Below are 19,944 nucleotides of genomic sequence, written 5' to 3'. Positions count from 1 at the left end.
ATGAGGGGAAAGGAAGGCAACAGTGAAGAAAGGGAGACAGGAAAAAGGGAATCACCAAACCATCATTTCCAGAAAATGCTAGATAGGCAACTTCAGGGTTTGTATTTTACTTTTTTCTTCTGATGGTATTAGAATGATTTTTGGGTTTTATGATTCATTGAAAAATGAGGAGAAAATTTGAAATTATTTTTAAAAATAGAAAAAAAATATTTCACAATTAAGTGAGGGGAATGGCAAACAAAGGGTGAGCAGAAGAAACTTCAGTCATCAAAACAGGGCTTTAGGGCCACCACCTCAACCACATGTACACAAATACAGGAGTGACTACAGGTCAGCATCATGGGAGCAGTTCTCATGCTTTTTCTGGGAAATCAGTATAACTGAGTGTTCCTGCAGCATGTGCACACAGTGCATAGCATGGGGGGAAAAACAGAGAAAGAAGAGGTGTGTGCAGTTGTAGAGTAACAATCTTATTGAAACACAGGCATGGTGGGATAGCTCACTCAGCTCCAGTGCTGCAATGGATAAATAAAAGCTCTTTAGGTGAGGCAGGCTAGGGTGGCGAGGGTGAGTGGAACTAGGAAAGCAAAAGTCTACCTGGAATTGAATCTGGCTGTGATATGAAAGGCAGCCAGAAGGGATTCTTCTGGTATATTAGTTACAAAAGTAAGACCAGGAAAAATGAGGGCCCGCTGCTGACTGGGGTAGAAGATGTGGAAAAGGGTGAGATACACGCCTTATTTTCTTTACACTTAACTACCTTTAGCAATCCCAAGGCCCCGAGGCCAGTGGGAAAATATGGAGTAAGAAAGACTTACCATCGCTGGAGGAGGATCAGATTAGAGAACATTTAAATAAGCTGGACACCCAAGTCCATCAGATTTGGTGGGATACACCCATGAGTGTTGAAGCAGCTTAATCAAACTCTTTGAAAGGTCATGGGAGTCATGGGAGACTCTTGACAACTAGGACAAAGGCAGTGTTTCTTCTAACCTCAGGAAGGAGGATCTAGGGAACAGCAGGCTGATAAGACTCAGAATATCCCTGTTAAAAATAAAGGAATGCATCAATCTGGACAATACTCCAAAAAATGAAGGGAATAAGGATGATTTGGATTAATCAGCACAGATATGTTAAAAAGGAATCACTTTTGACCAAACTCATAATAGACCTTCCTCCTTCGTCCTTCCCTTCCTCCTTCGTGTCGGACGAAGGCCGGCCGGCCGCAAGGCCGACGGATGCAGGCCGGCCGGACAGGCCGGCGCTGCCGGTCCGAAGGCCGGCGTTGGACACACGACGGTATCGGGTGGACGGCCGGAGCGCAGGGCCGAGGGGCCGGCGGGCCGGCAGGCAGCCGGCAGGACGGGAAGGCCCGCCGGCCGGCCGGAAGCAGGCGCGCGGCAGGCCGGACAGTCAGGACGCTGGCCGGCCGACGGAAGAACGCAGAAAACGCCAAGAAGAAAGCACCGAAGCCGCACGCACAGAACGCAAGGGGACGCCACCCGTCCTCATCCACGCCTCCCGCCCTCCCTCCAGACCTCCGGCAGCGCGCCTGGGGTGAGGTGCTTCCTTTCACGCAGGGCCGTTCCGTTCCGGCCGTGCCTAAGCCCGCCCTCGCGAGCCAGCACCACAGACCTCATATCCCTACAGCAGGCAGGCCGGCCAGGAGAGGCAGGAAGGAAGGAAGGAAGGGAGGAACGCAGGAAGGAAGGCAGACTTCCTTCCCTTCTTCCTTCCTTCCTCCTTTCTCCTCCCTATTCCCTTCTTCCTCTCCTTCCTTCCGCCTCCTCCTTCCTTCTTCCTTCCTTCCTCCTCCTTCCTTCCTTCCTTCCTTCCTTTTCCTTCTTTCTCTCTCTTCCTCATTTCTCTTGTCTTCTTTTTCTTTTTTTTTCCTTCTCTCTGTTTTTCTTTGACATGAGGAAGATGAGCACTGTGTTTGGAGGTGACTGTCTTTCCTCATTATGGAGAGCCTAGATGATGGTTTATCTAATTTTTACATAACTAACATGATATTCCTCAGGCACAATACAGGAATCTGACAGCAACTTGCTGAAATGCTTGTTTGGTCAACGGAGAGAAATAGGCATTGTTATTCTGTGTTCATTTTATCCTGAAACAGATACACACATTTGGTTAATCAAACTGCTCCATGGAAACACTTTTATTCTCATAGTAATTGCTCAGATACACAGGTGTGAAATGTAAGTTTACACACTTTTAGATTTTTTTTAATGTATACAAAAATATTTTTTTAAAAAAATTTGCTTTCTTTTCTTTCACTAAGCTGGTGAAACACCAGTGAAGCTGAGTTATACCTCTTATGAGACCCTTTTCAGGGCATTGTTTTTTGGTTTTTTTTCACTGTAACATAAGCTATACTGTCATAAAAACTACTATATAACTGTAGCTGCTTGAAGAGGTTTGACATCACTCACTACCTCACCATAATTCAAGCTACAAAACTTGAATACTGACAATTTTCAAATACACCAATACATTTGACATTCAGCACCAGGTTTGGTGATGAGAAAAAAATCCATAAGTTCACTGATTTATAACATGATTTGATATGTGCTTTCTGTAGAAGAGAGGTCATCTGCTAACAGGTGCTTTTGATTAGCATATTTCAGTTTTGTATCTGATACAGGAAGATCATATTAATATTTACCTTCAAAGGATGATGCACACTCTTTGTTATCTAAAAGCCTGGCTGCTGTTGGTTCCTACTCTTTCTTCTGTCTGCAAATGGAACAACGAACCCTTCTACCCGATGTCCAGCAAGGCTCCTGAAGGAAAGCAGTTGTCAGTCCAATCTGCTTTAGGCACCATAAAACACCTAAGCAGATAGCATTCTGAACACCCAGAATTTACAGACTGTGATCATTTTTCACACACTGAGTGTGTGGTGGTTCGGAGAACACAAGGTACAGAATTAATGTTTTACTGTCCAACTACAAAAGTAATTTTTTCAAACTGGGACTAAGGTGGCTAATTATTTTTGAAAGTTAATAATAAGATGTTTCATGCTTAATTGCATTGTGACTGTGCCTACAAGAGCCAGCTATTAATCAAGCTGTTATGTTCAATGCAGTACAAAGATAACATAATAGGATAGCCCTGGTTCTCTTTTTGCAAATGCCAGCAAATGGTATGACTTTTACCATTACTTCTAGAAATTTATGCCTGGATCAAAGTAAATAGTTCTTCCCTCTCTTTTGCTGCTTATGGTCCTTGCTGCATAATTTCATGCTGTGTTGCTCTTGATTCTGAAACAAAAACAAATATGAAGAACAGTTCCACAAGGAATGCTACTGTAATTCTTTATTCCATTGCTGGAATTAACAAGATTTTTTTGAGACAAACTTCTTTTTTGTAAAACTGCTACTAAAATAAAAATATAAACAATTATTGAAAATATATAGTCACCAAAACCCCATTAAATTTATCTCTTAAACAGGTTTATTATTTCATTACATATTTGAATAAAGATTTGTCTTCTGCAGCTTTGGCACAAGAACAGATTTATTTAGTTTATAGAAACAATTATTTTTTTCTCCATCATCTACCCAGAATAGAATTGTTTAGGAGGTATATGTGCTTTGTCAAATGTTATTCTCACAAAAACAATCTTTTAAAATTTATTTCGATCTTTTAATAAACATATAGGTGTATTTTTTACAGTTAGTTCACAAAAGCTTCTGATTTATCAAGCTTATTTATTGTGTGTCACTGGACACATGCAAGAGAGATGCCTCACCTACTGCTACCTATTGCTGCTCTTTTATGTTATTTAGGGAAGACTTAGCAATCTTAGGACTGACACAGCTAATACAGTGAAATACATGCAAACATAGCATCAAATTTAAGGGATGCCATCACCCTGAGTTTTTGGAAGCTTTGGAACACGGGACACTCCTCAAAGCTGTACATCTTGCACTGGAAGAAGTGCAGTTACCAGTTCTGGGCTTGGTATGATGTTTCACACTCCTTTACAAAGCTACACCTGCACTGTTTCCTTTCTCAGGTGTTACTCTGTCAGTGCCACCCTGAAAAGTTCAGCTCCATTGGAACAAATGAATTTCACAAATGTGTGCTCATCCTTCCCACTATTTTCATTTTTACTGTTAAAACCTAAGTCACCTATGGACTACTAGAGCATGGGAATGAAAAGGAAAACACATCTCTCTTATTGTGGAGAATGTAAGGGATGCAGCAGGTATTTACTAGGATTATTTGGCTTTGGCCACCTATTTCTGTAGGATTTCCTGAGGAGAAAGCAGACTATATAATGCACAGACAAAGCATACTAGGTAAGTCAACGGGCCTTGGCCAAGCTTCCCTGGGAGCAAAGGGATCTTTGCCATTGACTTTGCTAGGTTGCAGGTGAGAACAGCCTATATTTGCATTCTTGCACACCTGATGGCAGTAAAAACAAGCTCTTTTTTATGCCTTCCTTTAAAAATGTTTAAAAACCAGCTGAGGAAATGGCTGTTAACACAACTGCCAGCATATTTAACAGCCTCAGCTTCTAACTCCTAGCTCTCAATTTGTTTTATCCAAAGTTTAGCAGAACTGAGAGTGCTTGGGTTAAATAGCTCCTGCACTGGAGAAACTCCCCACTCTGCCATTGCTCAGAAAGCACAGGGAATGCAAAGATGTCTCTTTGGCAGCTGGTTCGTTCAGTCTGCCAACCAAGCACGGAATGATTAGCAGTGCACTGCAGAATAGAAACTGGTAACTGTACCACTGGTGCAGCAGCTACATCATCCACAAGGACTGAAGAAAATACCCCAGGTTTAGACTTCTTAGCCAGCTTCACACTTCATACTCAGATAGCAGTTACAATGTACAGAGAATTGCATTTCCTAGAATAATTTCTGATTTAAGGATCTTGACTCTTTCACAAGTTCAGCAGGTCTGTGTCATTTAAATTACATCTCCTTAACTTATCCCTCTTCTTTCCTTCCTGAGGACTGTCCCTCTAAATTCTTTTACCTCACATTTCTTACTCTCAGAACTTTCCTCTTTTTTTTTCTGCTCTCCAATCTAAAACCATTCTGCCACTTCTCCAGTGGAAAGTGTCCCTGCCCATGTCAAAGGTTTAGAACTAGATTATTTTTAAGGTCCCTCCCCTTCAACCCACACTATTCTATTATCCCATGACATTAGTCATCTCCCAAATCAATTCACATAATTATTTACTGGTTTGGTTACTATCATTAAGTAAATTGCTATTGTCTATTTTCTTGCTTCTGCTCTACTTACCTTGTGAGTCTTGTGATTATTTTTCTTCTATTTCCCTTCTTGTTTCAACATAATTGTGTTAGAAATTCTGTCCTCTTTAATTTCTCCTACTCTAATTGCACTCTTTCTGCCACACCTCAACACTCATTTCTTTTTATTTTTTTTTGTGATTTCTGAAATACAGTTATTCTACCTGATTCTGTCTTATTATTTAGACAGGTATCTGACACACAAAATACAAAATTGTTTAGAAGTTTAATCTTCCACACTTCCTTTCTACTGAAAATTGATGTCGTTAAGGGATTTAAATGAATTTCCCATACCTTATTGACCTGTTCATACATGTATTTTGCAGATGTGACTTTCTTATTCCAGGTAATAAATTGTCCTGTGGCTAATATGAATGGCAGGTCTATAGAATATTGCATTGTGAGTCTTTTAACATTCTATGACATATATTTCATTACAGGAGGTAAAAATAAAAGGTGTCACCTATTGAGGAGGTAAAAATAAAAGGTGTCACCTTCCTTGAGGAAGAAAAAATTGGTTTGTGGTAAAAAAACTCTAAAATATGGAGATTGTGCATAGAAGGCAGAAGAGAGGTGCCTTTGTTGAAGATATATTCCTGCTTTTTAAAGGTAAAGTTATCTAACATTTTCATAAGGCTTGGGCTAGTTCCTAGCATGTGATTCAGTCAGGATGTAGATAAATAGTTTCCAATTGTTTAAAAAAAATCTCTTAAGGTAGGTAATTCAGCCCTCTCTGTACAAAATAGCAATCACCTCAAATACCTGTTGAATGATGAATTTCCTTTGCACCCTGACTTGGATGGTAGAAACTCAGGCTTGTAAAATTATTGAATTTACTGACCACTAGGTGTTTTGGACTCTTTTCTCTGTTTTATTCTACAGTCCCTTTCTTTGACAAAATTTTCTCAGCCCCCTTCATTCAAAATATTTTAGATGGAGAGTCAATCACTTGCTATAATTCGATTACATCATTTCCAAGAAGAAGACTGATACAATGTCCACTTTCCCTTTTTGAGACAGGTGTCAGAAGTGTTGGAATAGATCACTGACAACCTCAGCCCAGCACTGGAGAGTAGAATTGGCTAAGGTTATACTTGCACTAGAAAATCAAGGCCATGATTGAAATGATAGAGCAGAGTGAGTATCTGTATTCCAAAACTCACTTTTTTCTTCCTTCCAAAACACCTACTAGTAACCATTCCTATGTCTGTCTCTTGAACACCTCTCAGTCATCCTCTGGCAGAGGGCTAGTTTGCATAGCTTCAAAATTACAAGTATCAATCAATGGCTAATTGCAGGGCTCAGAGGATGCTGGTGTTGGAACCTGCAATTTGGCCCTGTTCAGTTTAGTGGTGAAGATGTTTTTGTATGGATAAAACTAAAAGTGCCAACATCTCAATCTGCACAACAGCACTGGAATGAAAGGGAAACACAGCTGGAACCACTGAGCATCCCCTGCCACAGAGAGGGAAAAGTCAGCCTTCCAGCTCCCAGGGGAGTGAATAAGACAAAACTTTTCTCCTTAGAGCTTTCTCATCTCTAAAGATAGGCAGTGTGTGACTATAAAACTGACTATGAGTAATGGGCCATTAATTTTCATTTGCAAAATGAGACAATAGGATACCATTTTTTACTGGGATGATAAAATGGAAAAGCGTTATTACTTTGCCAGTAAGAAACTGGCTTATGCTATGGACAAATTATTTTGAAAATTTATGTTGCAATATAGATAATTGTGCACAAACAGTACAACTGGAAAAAAAACCAGAAATTAAGTGAGGCTACTTCTTAGAAAATATGGCATTTATGGGTTGCTACAGAATCTGTACACTGTACAGTTTGATGGTACCTCCAGTAGTTTCTATGGAATCAAAGCCTATTCAATGGAGGTCAATATAACTGAAGCCTGAGTAAACAATGCCCAGAATCCTCATGAGCTGAGATTTTCTTGAAACAAGAAATGCTTTACTTGTTCTGGTTAACTCTGAATAACTGTTAACTTCTATGTGAATGCGGAAGACTTCTTTATAGGTGTGTATGCAGATGAGAATGCACATTCATAGATGACATTAAAAAGGACAGAGCTTCAATTCAGACATACATGTACATGAACATATATATTTCCAATTGTGCACCAAGAGGAAGAGTTTTCAAAATATTTTTTAAAGAAATTTTTTAAGCTATTTTTCATGTCTCAGGTGAGCTTATTAATAAACTAGAAACACCTTATAAAATATTTTACATACCATCTGAATTTACATACCACCTTAGTACTATAGAGGATGTACAGATGGTCATCATAAAAAGGGAATTTAATTTCCTGTTCTAACTGCACTGGTGTCTTCAACACTGAAGTAAGTGTACCTTGGTCAGCTGAGAAACATTCACCCAGGCTCTCTCCACAGCCCTCCTCTCCAAAATGGGTGAGAAAATAGCATGAGAACCTCATGGATTGAGATAAAGACAGGGAAATCACCATAATTACAGACATTACAGACTCAATTAGGGAAAATTAAAATAAAAATTGAGTTGGAAGATGAAAAAATAATCCATCCTGCTCCTTCCTCTTCTTCCCAGGCTTAAGTTTTCACCTTCATTCCCAACTGCTCTGCTCCACCCACTCCAAGTAGTACAGGGCAATGGGAAAGGGGGAAGTTCAGCCCATAACAGCTTCTCCTTTCTGCCCCTTCCTCTCTCTGTTCCTCTGCTCCAGCTTGGGTCCTTCCTTTAGGCCACAGTACTTTAAGGACTGCTCCAGTCTGAGTCCTTTCCATGAAGTGCAGTACTTCAAGAACACACTGCTCCACTGTGTGTCCCCCAAATGGGGCACAGGTCCTGCCAGAAAACCTGCTCCTGCCTGGGCTCAATGAGGGAGCAGAAAGACATGCTCCTTGCCCCTCCATGAGGGGCAGTTCCTGCCAAGAGATTGCTCTGGCCCAGGTCATCATATGCTGCAGTTTGGGATCTGGTCCACCATGGCTGTCTCTATGGGTTGCAGCGGATATCTGCCCCTCCACGGAGCACCTCCTTCCCCTCATCCTTCAGTCACCTTGGTGTCTGCAGAGTTGTTTCATGTTTTCTCCCTCCTCTCTCACTGTTGCTGTTCTGCAGCATTTTTTTACCCTTTCTTAAATACGTTATCACAGAGGCACCATCAAGCTCAGCTTTGGCCAGCAACAGGTCTCCCTTGGAGCCAGCTGGAACTGGCTCTGAGTGACACTGAAGGCAACTTCTGGTGCATTCTCCGAAAAAACACCACTGCCAGCACCTTGCTGTGGACACCCAACACAACAACCTGGCTTAGAGTACTACAGATCACTCTCTGGAGAGGCAGAAGCAATGTACACTTGCAGCCCAGAAAGGCAACCGTATCCTGGGATGCTTCAGAAGCAGTGTAGCCAGTGGAGGTGATTCCAGGGAGGTGATTCCATCCTTCTTCTCCACCCTTGTGAGATCTCACCAGGAGAGCTGTGTTCAGCCTCGGGGTTTCCAGCACAAGAAAGACATGGATGTATTTGAGCAGGTCTAGAAGAGGGCCAGGGCCACAAAAATGACCAAAGGGCTGGAACACCCCTCCTATAAAGACACGCTGAGACAGTTGGGGTTGTTCATCCTGGAGAAAAGACAGCTCTGGAAAAATCTTAATTAAGGTCTTCCATAACTTAAAGGGGCTTATAAAAGATAGAGTAAGACTTTTTACTAAGGTCTGTTGTAACAGTACAAGCAACAACAGTTTTAAATTGAAAGATGGCAGAAGAAATTTTTTAGGATTATATTGGTGAGACTGGAACAAATTGGCCAGAAAAGTTGTATATGGCCCATCACTGGAAATGTTTAAGACCAGGTTGGATGGGGGTTTGAGCAAACTGATCCAGTGAAAGACATCCCTGCCAGGGGACAAACCTGAGAGTGATCAGGAGTTTGGACTAGATGGTCCTTAAATCCCAAGCCATTGGGATTGTGCTTTTCAACTCAAGCCAGTCTACGACTCTAAAAATAACTATTATATAATTCAACAGCCAGGTCCTCTGTCATTATGGAAAAGAATAGCACTTTTTCAGGTCAAAAGTTATTGAGAGATCATTGGACACAATGATGAGACTGGAAAAACTCAGATATGTTCAACTTGTTGGCAATGTAATTTTATGAATTCTTGACTAGACCAGCAATGAAGGAATTGCTGCTGTGTGACCCCAGAAAAGCTGCAGCCTGTCTTCCCACCAATTTCTAGCCTGTCTGCTTGAAAATGAAGTTTTCTGGGAAGAGATTTTCTTTTGTCTCTATTATTCACCATCTGGTATGATATGGTGTCTTCCAGTTGGAACCACTAGACACCATTCTGATACAAAGAGCAAATAAGAGTATTCTGAAGAATTTCTATTCTTCATGGTTATTCATAAAATTTTATGTTATTCCCAAACAACTTATAACATTATAATTATTCTCCTGAAATGCAATGTTTGCATTACCACTGACAGCCTACATTTTCATTGTCTCTATCTATATGACATTTTTCTATCTATTTATCTACCAAGAACGTATTCAAATATCCAAAAAATATATTTTCACTGTCTTATTTTCCAGTCATGCAAAGCAGAGGCTCTCTTCCAAACAAAGAAACAAAAGCTGTAATAACAGATGGAATGTATTATCCATATGTATTTTCACCATTATTTCACAGGACAGTTTGAAGAATTCATCTTCATGACATTGTTCCATCTTGCTTGAAAGATTATGGCAGTCAGTGTTCAAAGGACAAAAGCAATCTGTGGAAGTTCAGCCACCTCCAGTGGCATCCTGTGTTTTCTATCTATTAAACACTAAGCTGTTCCCCAGAGGCCCTTATTAGGCCTTTTTATTATTTTATATTGTCTTAAAAGTTGTCCTCAAACACAACCATTTCAGATTTAGGATCACAGAACTTTCTTATGCATGGGACAACAAACTGCAGTAACCAATTTGCAACTCCCTTCCTTAATTTCAAATACATGCAGTGGTTAACTGCTTGCTATATTATTTCTTCTGCTTTTCAACATAAGAATATAAGTAGATGTGTTTTTTGACCTCCCCCCTTTCCCCACACCACCACCTGCCAATGAAGATGCTTTACAGTGTAAATAATTAATGCTGTCATCTTAATTCCTAGGCTGCTACTAAGAAGCGTGGCTTCTTCACAGTTTCCTTTCTGTTTCCTCAGTTATTGCTGCATCCATAATGAAATGCAACATGAATGCAACATTAAAGCTTCAAATTTAAACACAGAGATATTTAAATACACCCTCACAGTAATGATAGGTGAGCAAATCTGAACATGCCCACTATTTCTGACACTTACCAAACATAAGATCTTGCAAAACAATCTGCTAGTTAGCAATAGAAAGAACTTGACTCTATACAACATGAAGATTCCCTCATTATCCATTATTAAGATCCTATGTCTCTGTTTGTGATTTCCAGAATATTTCTGGCAGATGCACTGTGAAAGTTGCTTTCCAGCTTGCCTCCAAGATCGCCAAGCCTCAGAAGCAGGAAACAAGAATTTACTTTCTTCTGCAATTACAAAATAGACTGATACAGAAGAGATTTTTTCAGAACAAGTTAATGGTCAGCACTTCTTATAAAGCATCATTAACTCAGATCCAGCATCATTAAAATTATGTTAAAGACCATGTAAGAAACTTTAACAAGGTTGTTCTCAGATACATTTTGGGTTCTAAACAAATACTTACCCAAACATTCTTCACAGCCTTACAAAGGTGTTGTAGTGTTGCTATACCATACTTTTGTGTTGGTTAGGTTGCCGGTTTTCAGGTAAGAGATATTGGCCCTAAGATTGTATGCTGACCCTGGAGTCATTGCTGCTGGCACAAGATCAGGATGATAGAAAATATGGTATGGCACTTACACATTTAGAATTACATATAGGGACCCTAAATATATAATCTGGTTTATGCCAGGAAAAGAGTAACTTGAAGAACCAGTGAGCAACAGTACTGGTGCTTTCAGAGTTTCAGAAAGTACCTCTATTTGCTAAGGACTTCAGGGAATGGCCAGTCATCAGTTTACATTATTGAAATTGAGATTAGCCCTTTGGTTTGATTCAGTTATTCTCCACAGGTACCTGAAGACATTTGGGATGACCCAGGGTGCTCTACCTGCACTTCTGCTGCTACTACAGAGGGTCCCCAGTCTCCCATGACTCCCATGTGGTATCTGCCAGCCCCATGTACAGGTCTGAGATATTTAGGGCACTTGCAATGGTCAAAGGCACCTGTATATGCATGACCAACTTGAGCCCATAGCAACAAACTGGAATCTCACCTAAAACATTGTTTAGTCTAAGATGCTTTTCCAGGCTTTGGTCTATTATCAGTGGAGAAATACGAGCATCTTCAGAGGATATTCATTCCTTACTAAAGTAGATGTTGAAGGCTACTGAGATGAACTGTCCTTAGAAAATTATATTTCCTTTGTCCAGGAATGCAAGATTTCTAATAAGTGACAATTCACTTGTTATACACAAAATGCCTCGCTATTGAAAGTGAATATTTATCTATAAATGTAATTTTAAATATTTTCATACAGACAAATGTATTAGAATTAACATGTGTTTCATCCTAAATATTATTTAAAATACTATAGATGGAATGTTAAAATTATTAAGCTCTTCAAACTCAGTATTTTGTCTTCTATTTCATTTAGTACCTGAGAAGTTTTAAACTTTCAATAGAACAAAGCACTTTTTTCCTTTAATGTTCAAAATGTTGTTTTCACAATGAGGAAACAAGTGAAATTTACACTTTGGAGGAGTATCATGAGGCCTACCCTTGAATTATATCTCCCAATACCAATCTAGTGGTGCACACAGATGGGCCTGTCTTTAGTTTAAGATTAATATCTAGAGAATGTGGTTTTCTACAGCAGCAGTTTCCAGACTTTTTACCATACTGAAAATCCCTCATATATATTCCAGCGGAGGCTCCAATCTATACCAAAAAAAAGTTTAGGCAAATTACCTATAGCAGCATTTTCATGTTAAATTTAGTAGGTCTTCATATTTGTTGATGAAATTATAGACTATTGGTGGAAGAAAATAGGCTACTAGTACCCACTTTCAAAACATAAAAGGGTAACAACAGCTTTCAGATCTACATTTTAAATATAATTAATGAAGTAACCAGCTCAAAGAAACAGAAATATGACCAACCCTTTTACTGGGAACTAAAACTTCAATAAAATTGAAGACACATTCTATCAGAAGCAACACCCATTAAAAGGGTTCAGGTTGGTTTTTTGTCTTTTTTTTTTTTTCTAAATTAAGTCTTCTTAAAACTCTGAATAAGATTTTTATGTTGTTTTTTTCCCCTTGAAATCAGATGAGATGAATCCTACCACCCTTTCTGTCTGGAAAAAAAAAGCATGTAAAAGTAGCTGGAAATTTAATCACAAAATCCTAAAAAATGTAAGAAATTCTGCTAATAAGTTTAACCACGTAATGCACTTCAGATTATCCCAATAACTTGCCTTCAAATACAAGAAAGAGCAACTCCAATCAAATATCATTATTCTAAATTAGTAAGGCTGTGAATCTTATCAAACAGAAGTGACCAAAGTTTTCTTAGAATGACCTTCACAAAGCTTGAGGAGTAAAGAAGCAGAACTCAGAGGAAAGTGCATGTGACAATGGAGGGAGTCCCTTCAGATTGTGATGATGATGATGACATTTCAACATCTGCTGTTAAAGCTTCTGTGTACCTCCAGCTTCTCACATGCTAATAAGTTAGGTAACTCTAACTAATGCTAATAATGCTAATCATTAGATAACTCTAATTTCATAAGAGATTAAAAGTCTGGAGATATAGTGTTGATTTGGGGTTATTCAGCTGTATAAGAATAAAAATATCACAGTAAAAAACATGCATGTATTTTCCCCACCAAAACCTGTGTATTATGATGAGTCTTTCCTATCACATCTCAGGGCCTGGTTGCCAATAAAGACAAGGGGATTCAAGGGAGAAGGTAGTTGCCACAAATACTGAACATGCACTGGACACCACGAGCAGAAAGGCATGTGTATCCATCACTGCCTAGGGAACTTCCCCCAGGCATTCACCAAGTCTTGTCTTTGAGGCAAATACATGAAGGAAAAATCCTGTTCCTGTTCCTGTTTATTTCACTCACTAAGAGAGTTAGTGTTTTGCTACTTAAATCTGGATGAAAATACAAATCAGGACTTTGGTATTATGTAGAGCAATTTCTCATTTCATATTGGTTAAGTCTTGACACTTCGACAAAAGAAAGAGTTACACACCAATTAATTTTGCAATATGTTTAAATCATGGGATCTTCTGAAATATGCAGGATTTCCTTCATTCTGCAACACAGTTTAATATTATCCTTAAAGTAATTATTTCCATTTTATCTTTTTAGAGCAACCCTTGACAATATCAAAGTCCCTGTATTCCATCCAACAAGTGTGCACAAGCAGTGGAGATTTAGCCTTAGACCCTAGCTCCAATAGAGAAAAGCAGGATTTGTTCAATTCTTAATTTCACTGGGATTTTTCATCATAGACAAGATAGGGAAAAGCAAGATAATTTGGATGGTCTTTTTAAATGTCACACTCTGGTCACACATGACAAATGCAGAAAAATTCCCTGTTGGGAAGGTGTTAGGCAAACTGTGTACACTGGGTTGAAAAATGCAGTCTATCATTAACATTGCTGAAAGCAAGAACAGCAGTTGAAAACAGCTCAGAAACCTCAAGTATATTGGGGAAAGCTACCCAACACAAAGATAATGAGGAAAAAGAAGAAGGCTGCAATTTTCAGGAGCAATATACCTTGAACACTGAGTTACCATAATCCAGAAAAGTGGGAGTCAATACGTGCTACCTGGAAGGAGGAACGCAGGGTAGGAAGAAGAAGGAAATGTGGAAGGTAGCTCAGGTTTGGGAGTCTTCTGACTTTCAAAAGGACTAAAGAGAAAATGCATCACTGCACTGAATTCTCTATCCTGCAAAAGAACATCCATTTACCCTCAGAATTTCCTTTTCACCTCATCCTGCTGCACACAGGCTTGCATCAAATGTTGTGAAATACAAGTCTTTGTAAAGGCTCAGGAGTAGCAAGTGTCTGGTTCCCAGAGACCCAGAGAACTCACTCGGTATTTGGAGGCTCTTCCCTCTTTGCAAAGGTTGGCTTTGCTAATGCTGTTTTAAACTACAGAGGAGAGAAAGAGAAATGCTCTCATGGTATCATCAGGGGCTTTTTAAGACTCTACAAGGCAAGCAACCAATACAGTGCAGCACAGTCCTTGTGCTGCTTTCTTTAGTAACCTCTTCTGTTATTATAATAATTGAAAATTATAATTAAAAATCCACCCCTGGTATAGATTAATCCAACTTTAATTTATAACAATTGCCACCAGACTGCAAACTGTTTCCACATACAAAGTCTTTAATATAAAATCACTATCTAAGAATAAGAAAAGAAATTGTACAATGATTAAGAAAAAATACAAGAACTGGTCATAATCCTCGAACACATTAGCAAAGTCTAAGGTAAATTAGAGAGCTGATAAATATATTATCACCAACAGTGCATAAAGAAATATTTTAAGTAACACAGGGAAAAGGAATAAAGTTATTAAAATATAAATGACTTTTTCTACAATGGTATTTGCAAGGGGTCTCCACTGTATTAAAGAATATAAAAATAATGGAGAAGAATGAGCTGTGAGTACTGAGGTTTTCTACATTTGATTATTTTTAATGTAGAATTCAGGCAGGTATATAAGGCAATATACTACAGCTTCATATATAAATGAAGCATTAAGTTTCAGTAACTTGAAAATAATTTAGATTAAAATTGAAGTTAGCTCCAAATGGAATTGAGTTGTGAAATAGTCCTGTCAAAAATGAACAAAGATCTAAATCTAAAGTGACTATTGGTTAACAGAATATTGGTTAAAGTCTGTGATTTGAAGCCCATACTTACTTACTTAAAAAAGAGACAAAACCAAGTCTTTAAGGAAAAGCATCTGGCTTGTGTAAGACGTAATTTCAACTTGTTACCAAATTATCAATATTTATTTTTCTTATTAGTTTTATAAATACAAAATCATCTTTAAAATGTAACCATAAATTTTTTTTAATCTGATTTTTACAGTAATGTCTCAGAAAAAGGTCTAAAACCCAAATATTTCTTTAACTACCAGTAATATTTTAAACTCTTTTTATTTAGAAACAAGCAAGTCAAGAACCCCTCAGTTGCCTTATGACAGTAGACACCAAATCATTTGCCTATTTTATTAAAATACACATCAATAAGAAATGTTAAAATCAGAAGTGACATTATTTTGGAGGGTGAATTTCTAATGAAGCAACACAGATTTCATCCTGTGTGAAACAGCTGGACCATGACGAGATCACATTAGCACTAATTAAAATGATATTTTTTGGTGCAGTTTTTGTTAATCCAGCTTCATTGGACTCAAAAGGATTTCTGAAATCTGTAATAAAAGCTATTATGTAATCTTACTCCAGTTCTCTTGCATCAGGTTACTGTGTGAAATTTCCCTATAATAAACAATATTTTCTCAAAATTCTCACTCAATAAAATCAATATTAACTTTTTACTATTATAGCTGTTTTTTCCCAATATATGATCCTCATTTAATTAAAAAAAATTAAAGCTCTAATTTATTTTTTGCTTGATGAACAAGAAAAATATCATATTAAAAGCAACATTTTGCCATGTTTCTCTTTCTCCCTCACTTTCCCAGGTCCCTGTTGTTCCCAATGTATAATTTGCAAAACATATTGCTTCAATACTTACAATGAGAGAGGCGGCCCAGCTGTGGGAGGGAAAGGACAGCAGTCTCCAATATTACCATAATAATCTGCCTAAGGTCCCATGAGCCCTCTGGAGTATACAATTCTCTATACTGCAGGCCCCAGCTGGAGAATGTTCTCTTGACATGTATGCCAACCTTTGCCTGCAGGCAAAATAAAAAAAAGGCAGAGAAGTAATCATGAAAATAAAAAATCTTGTCAACTGTGGTAGGATGCAGTTTCCATGTATTTTTGCTCACGTAGGCAGTCGTGCTAACAAAATGATAGGAGGCTTTAAAAGACTGCAACTGGTACGTGTTTTGCTGGAGAGGGGAGAACATCATAAGCCACACTAATTCTGCAATTTTAACTTTGGGGGAAAAAAAGAGCAGTGATATTGTATTACTGTCAATATGCATGACAGCTTTATTTACCTCCTCTTCTGATGGCTGCTCATTATGGGATTTAAGCAGGAAAGTGAAACCCTGACAGTGTTGAGCTAATTGCAAAGGGCCAGATTGTGATCTCATTGTTTTGTGTTGGGTGGCTGGGGTTTTTTCATGGTGATGAGGGCTCTGGGCAAATAGACCTGCTGGCTCAGTGGGACTAATTGGGAAGTAAATGCCCATCCCTGTGAAAGGCATGCAATTGGCTCAGCAAACTTTCCAAGAAAAAAAAAAAAAAAAGCACGACTTTAAAACAAATAAAGGGAAAAGGTGGTTGGAAGACACATGTAAAAGACCAAAGACCTAATATATGCTTTTGCCCTTCAGTTTCAAACTCAATTTGTATGCAAGAACCCAAGGCCTTTCTTATTTCATTCAAACAGAAGAGGAACACCAGCACCACAGAGCTCAAAACAAGTCCCATGTTGTGATAGGTTTCTAAACCATTAAAAATAGCCTTCTCTAAAGAAAGAAATAATCTATGTGCACCAGTCAGAGGTTGCATTTTCAAAACAGAGTTGTCAAAGTAGGACAAAGAGCAATTTACAGTCTTAATTTTAATTAACAACAAAACCAGATTTTCTTTTACTTTCTTTTGCTACTAGAGGACATATTCCCACTCAAATACATAGTATTTCATCTCACAATAAGAGCATGGATTTTACAGGTTGTGCTCAAGATGGAAGATCTTTGGTATTAAACCAGTACTCAAATTGAAAATGTCATACCCCCTGCCTGAAAGAATTCAGAAAATACCATCCACCAAAGAGATGTGGTATATTTCTTAATCTAATGTATTTTGGACAGAGCAGATTTGTGCAACCATAAACCATTATGTAAGCAGAGTGAAAATGACTGTGGTAAGGTAACAGACAAGAGATGCTCTAGGCTCAGAGGACACAGGCGTGGGAGACATTCAGAGACAGGAGCTGCTCCAAGCAGGGGAATTTTTAATACAGTCACTATTTCACTCCTTCCTTCCTGCTCCCCACTAACCCACACAGTTTTTGTTTATGCAATGAACAATAACAAGACTGTTCATTCAAAAGTACTTTTCACCTCCCTACCTATATGCAAATATAGGGAGGATTGTTTAATTCTACAAAATCTGTTTAAATCTCCTTTGCCTCCTATCTTAAAGGCATTTAGAAGTAACAAGAACATGTTTAGATCAATAACTGCTCTTGAAAGGTATGCACAGTAGCAAGTTAAAGAGTTCAATTTGTTGTCTGAAAGTGGAAGTCATTACTTAGACTGGGTGGGCTTGTGAGAGACCCTGTCTGTCTGGCACATGAAGGAGGTCATTCATTAAGTCTGCCAGCCACGTGGAACTTTAATGAAGATGTTGGAAAATTTCAAATGAGGAGAAAATTAAAACAAAATCAAATAGACATTGAAACTACTGGGCCAAAATTAAACATTCCACATGAATGCAAGAGAAAGAAGGAATCACAGCCAAAGTGCATTTAGACAGACTTGAAAAATGTCCCCTCAAAAAACCACTGAAACCGAAGAACATAAAACTCCAAAAACAAGGGGCTTTTGGAGTCCAACACACTCACCAGTAGGAGAAGTTTTCACTGCAGCTTGGCACCAAGATTTCTAAAATGTCTTTTTGTCATCTGTAATAGGACATGGCAGTAAAAATGAACAAATAAACCCCACTTATTAGCATTGAATGAGCTGGAAGTCTGGTTACAGTCACTGTGGCTAACTATATAACATTGCCACCAGATTTATCTATGTATTAATCCATGTTTCTACAAAATGAATGAAATTTTTAGGGATGATTTCCTTCTCTGTTTTCTGGCTTGTGTTAACTAGGTATTGCTGCAAAGCCACAGGTTCATCAGTAAATCAGACACTCCCTGGGGCACTCACTTGCACTGTGGCCAACCTACATCACACAGCCCAGGTGACCATGTTTAACCCAAACCCCACTATTCACTGTAACAAGGTGACCTTCTTATCCAAGCTGCCTGTTGGGAATCAGAGATGCCCTTCATAAACTCCCATATCATCTCCAGGAGCAGTTTGAGAAAGCATAATTCACCATGGGCCAGAACCATGGGCAGAAAGATTTCCAGTGACATTTACCAGTATAGATGTAGTACTAACACAATTTGCTCATATTTGAAATAAATGTAACAATTTTTTTCAGGTTAGTGAGACCTCCATAAACACATTAAAAATAGTTATCATCCTACAAAGCCACTGTAAGTAGTTCAAAAAAGAAGTCTATAACTGGGTCACAGATCTCTGCAAAGCATTCATGCTTTATTTGCTGGTTCAATCACCTAAAAATAAATAAAGTTTGATATGATATGTCATTGTGAAATGAAATAAAAAAATGAGTTTTCACAAAATGTAACTTGAATATATGCTAGCTTTAAAAAATAGTGTTTGGTTTACGTCTGTACAGTTTTATGAATCCAACCCAAAAAACCCATAAAATTTGGACTTACATATGTTTGCATTTTCCTTCAACTAGAAGTACTCATTGATATTAGGCATGGCAGTCAGTATTTTGGTTGATAAGTATTAGGAGTAGGACAGGAGTCCAGGGTCAATAATCACAAAAAACCACTGTCTTGCAGAAAACATATTTCAACAAGTTTAGCCCTCCCATAATCTTCAAATGACCCAATTCTATGGTTTTGTCTTGATAGTAGTAATACAAGTAATACATAATTTTTGCAAATTAACTTTGTCTTACTTTCATTACCCAGTGGGATATGAGAGACTGGTCTAATCCAGTTGTTTTAGCCAGCTATTTTTGCTTGGAATAAAATCTGGAAGTTCTTGTCTCTCATTAAGATACAATTATTGAGAGATGCCTCTGCCTGAATTAAGCTGCAAACAAGACCATAGGCCAAAGTCAATAGCACAGATTTAATTTAACCACGAAGGGAGGTAGAAAGAAATAGAAAAGAGAGGAGATGGAGAGGGAGAAACAGACAGATTAAGCAGAAGATAGTCTCCACACGTGGATCCAGCAGCATCCCTTGGGTTCTTCTTCACTCTGGGTTTCTAGGTGGTGGGGGGGTTCCCAAGGTTGTTCAAAACTTCTCACTATTTATACATTTTAGCAAACAAGTTAATGCTCGTTGCCTGCACAGTTCTCCCACACTATTGGTTAGATTATTTCCTTGACTCTAATGCTAATCACCTTGCATGTTCAGCCTTCTTTTTTTTGAGTTGGTGGGTTTCTTGGGTAGAGGGATTGAGAGTTGGTGATCATGGTCACCCCCTGCTGGAATTACCCTTTACCCAATCTGATCTGATTTCAGCACAGTTGCTGAATTGACTTTCCTTGCGGCTCATAAATTCTGCATTCTTTGTGTACATTATCAGTGATGCATTCTTCTCCCAGAGTTTTGTTATCCTCACC

This window comes from Serinus canaria, chromosome 1, assembly GCF_022539315.1.
Source record: "Serinus canaria isolate serCan28SL12 chromosome 1, serCan2020, whole genome shotgun sequence".
NCBI classification, from domain to species: domain Eukaryota; kingdom Metazoa; phylum Chordata; class Aves; order Passeriformes; family Fringillidae; genus Serinus; species Serinus canaria.
The sequence above is the reverse complement of the archived record's forward strand: the minus strand, read 5'-3'. Positions refer to the sequence as shown.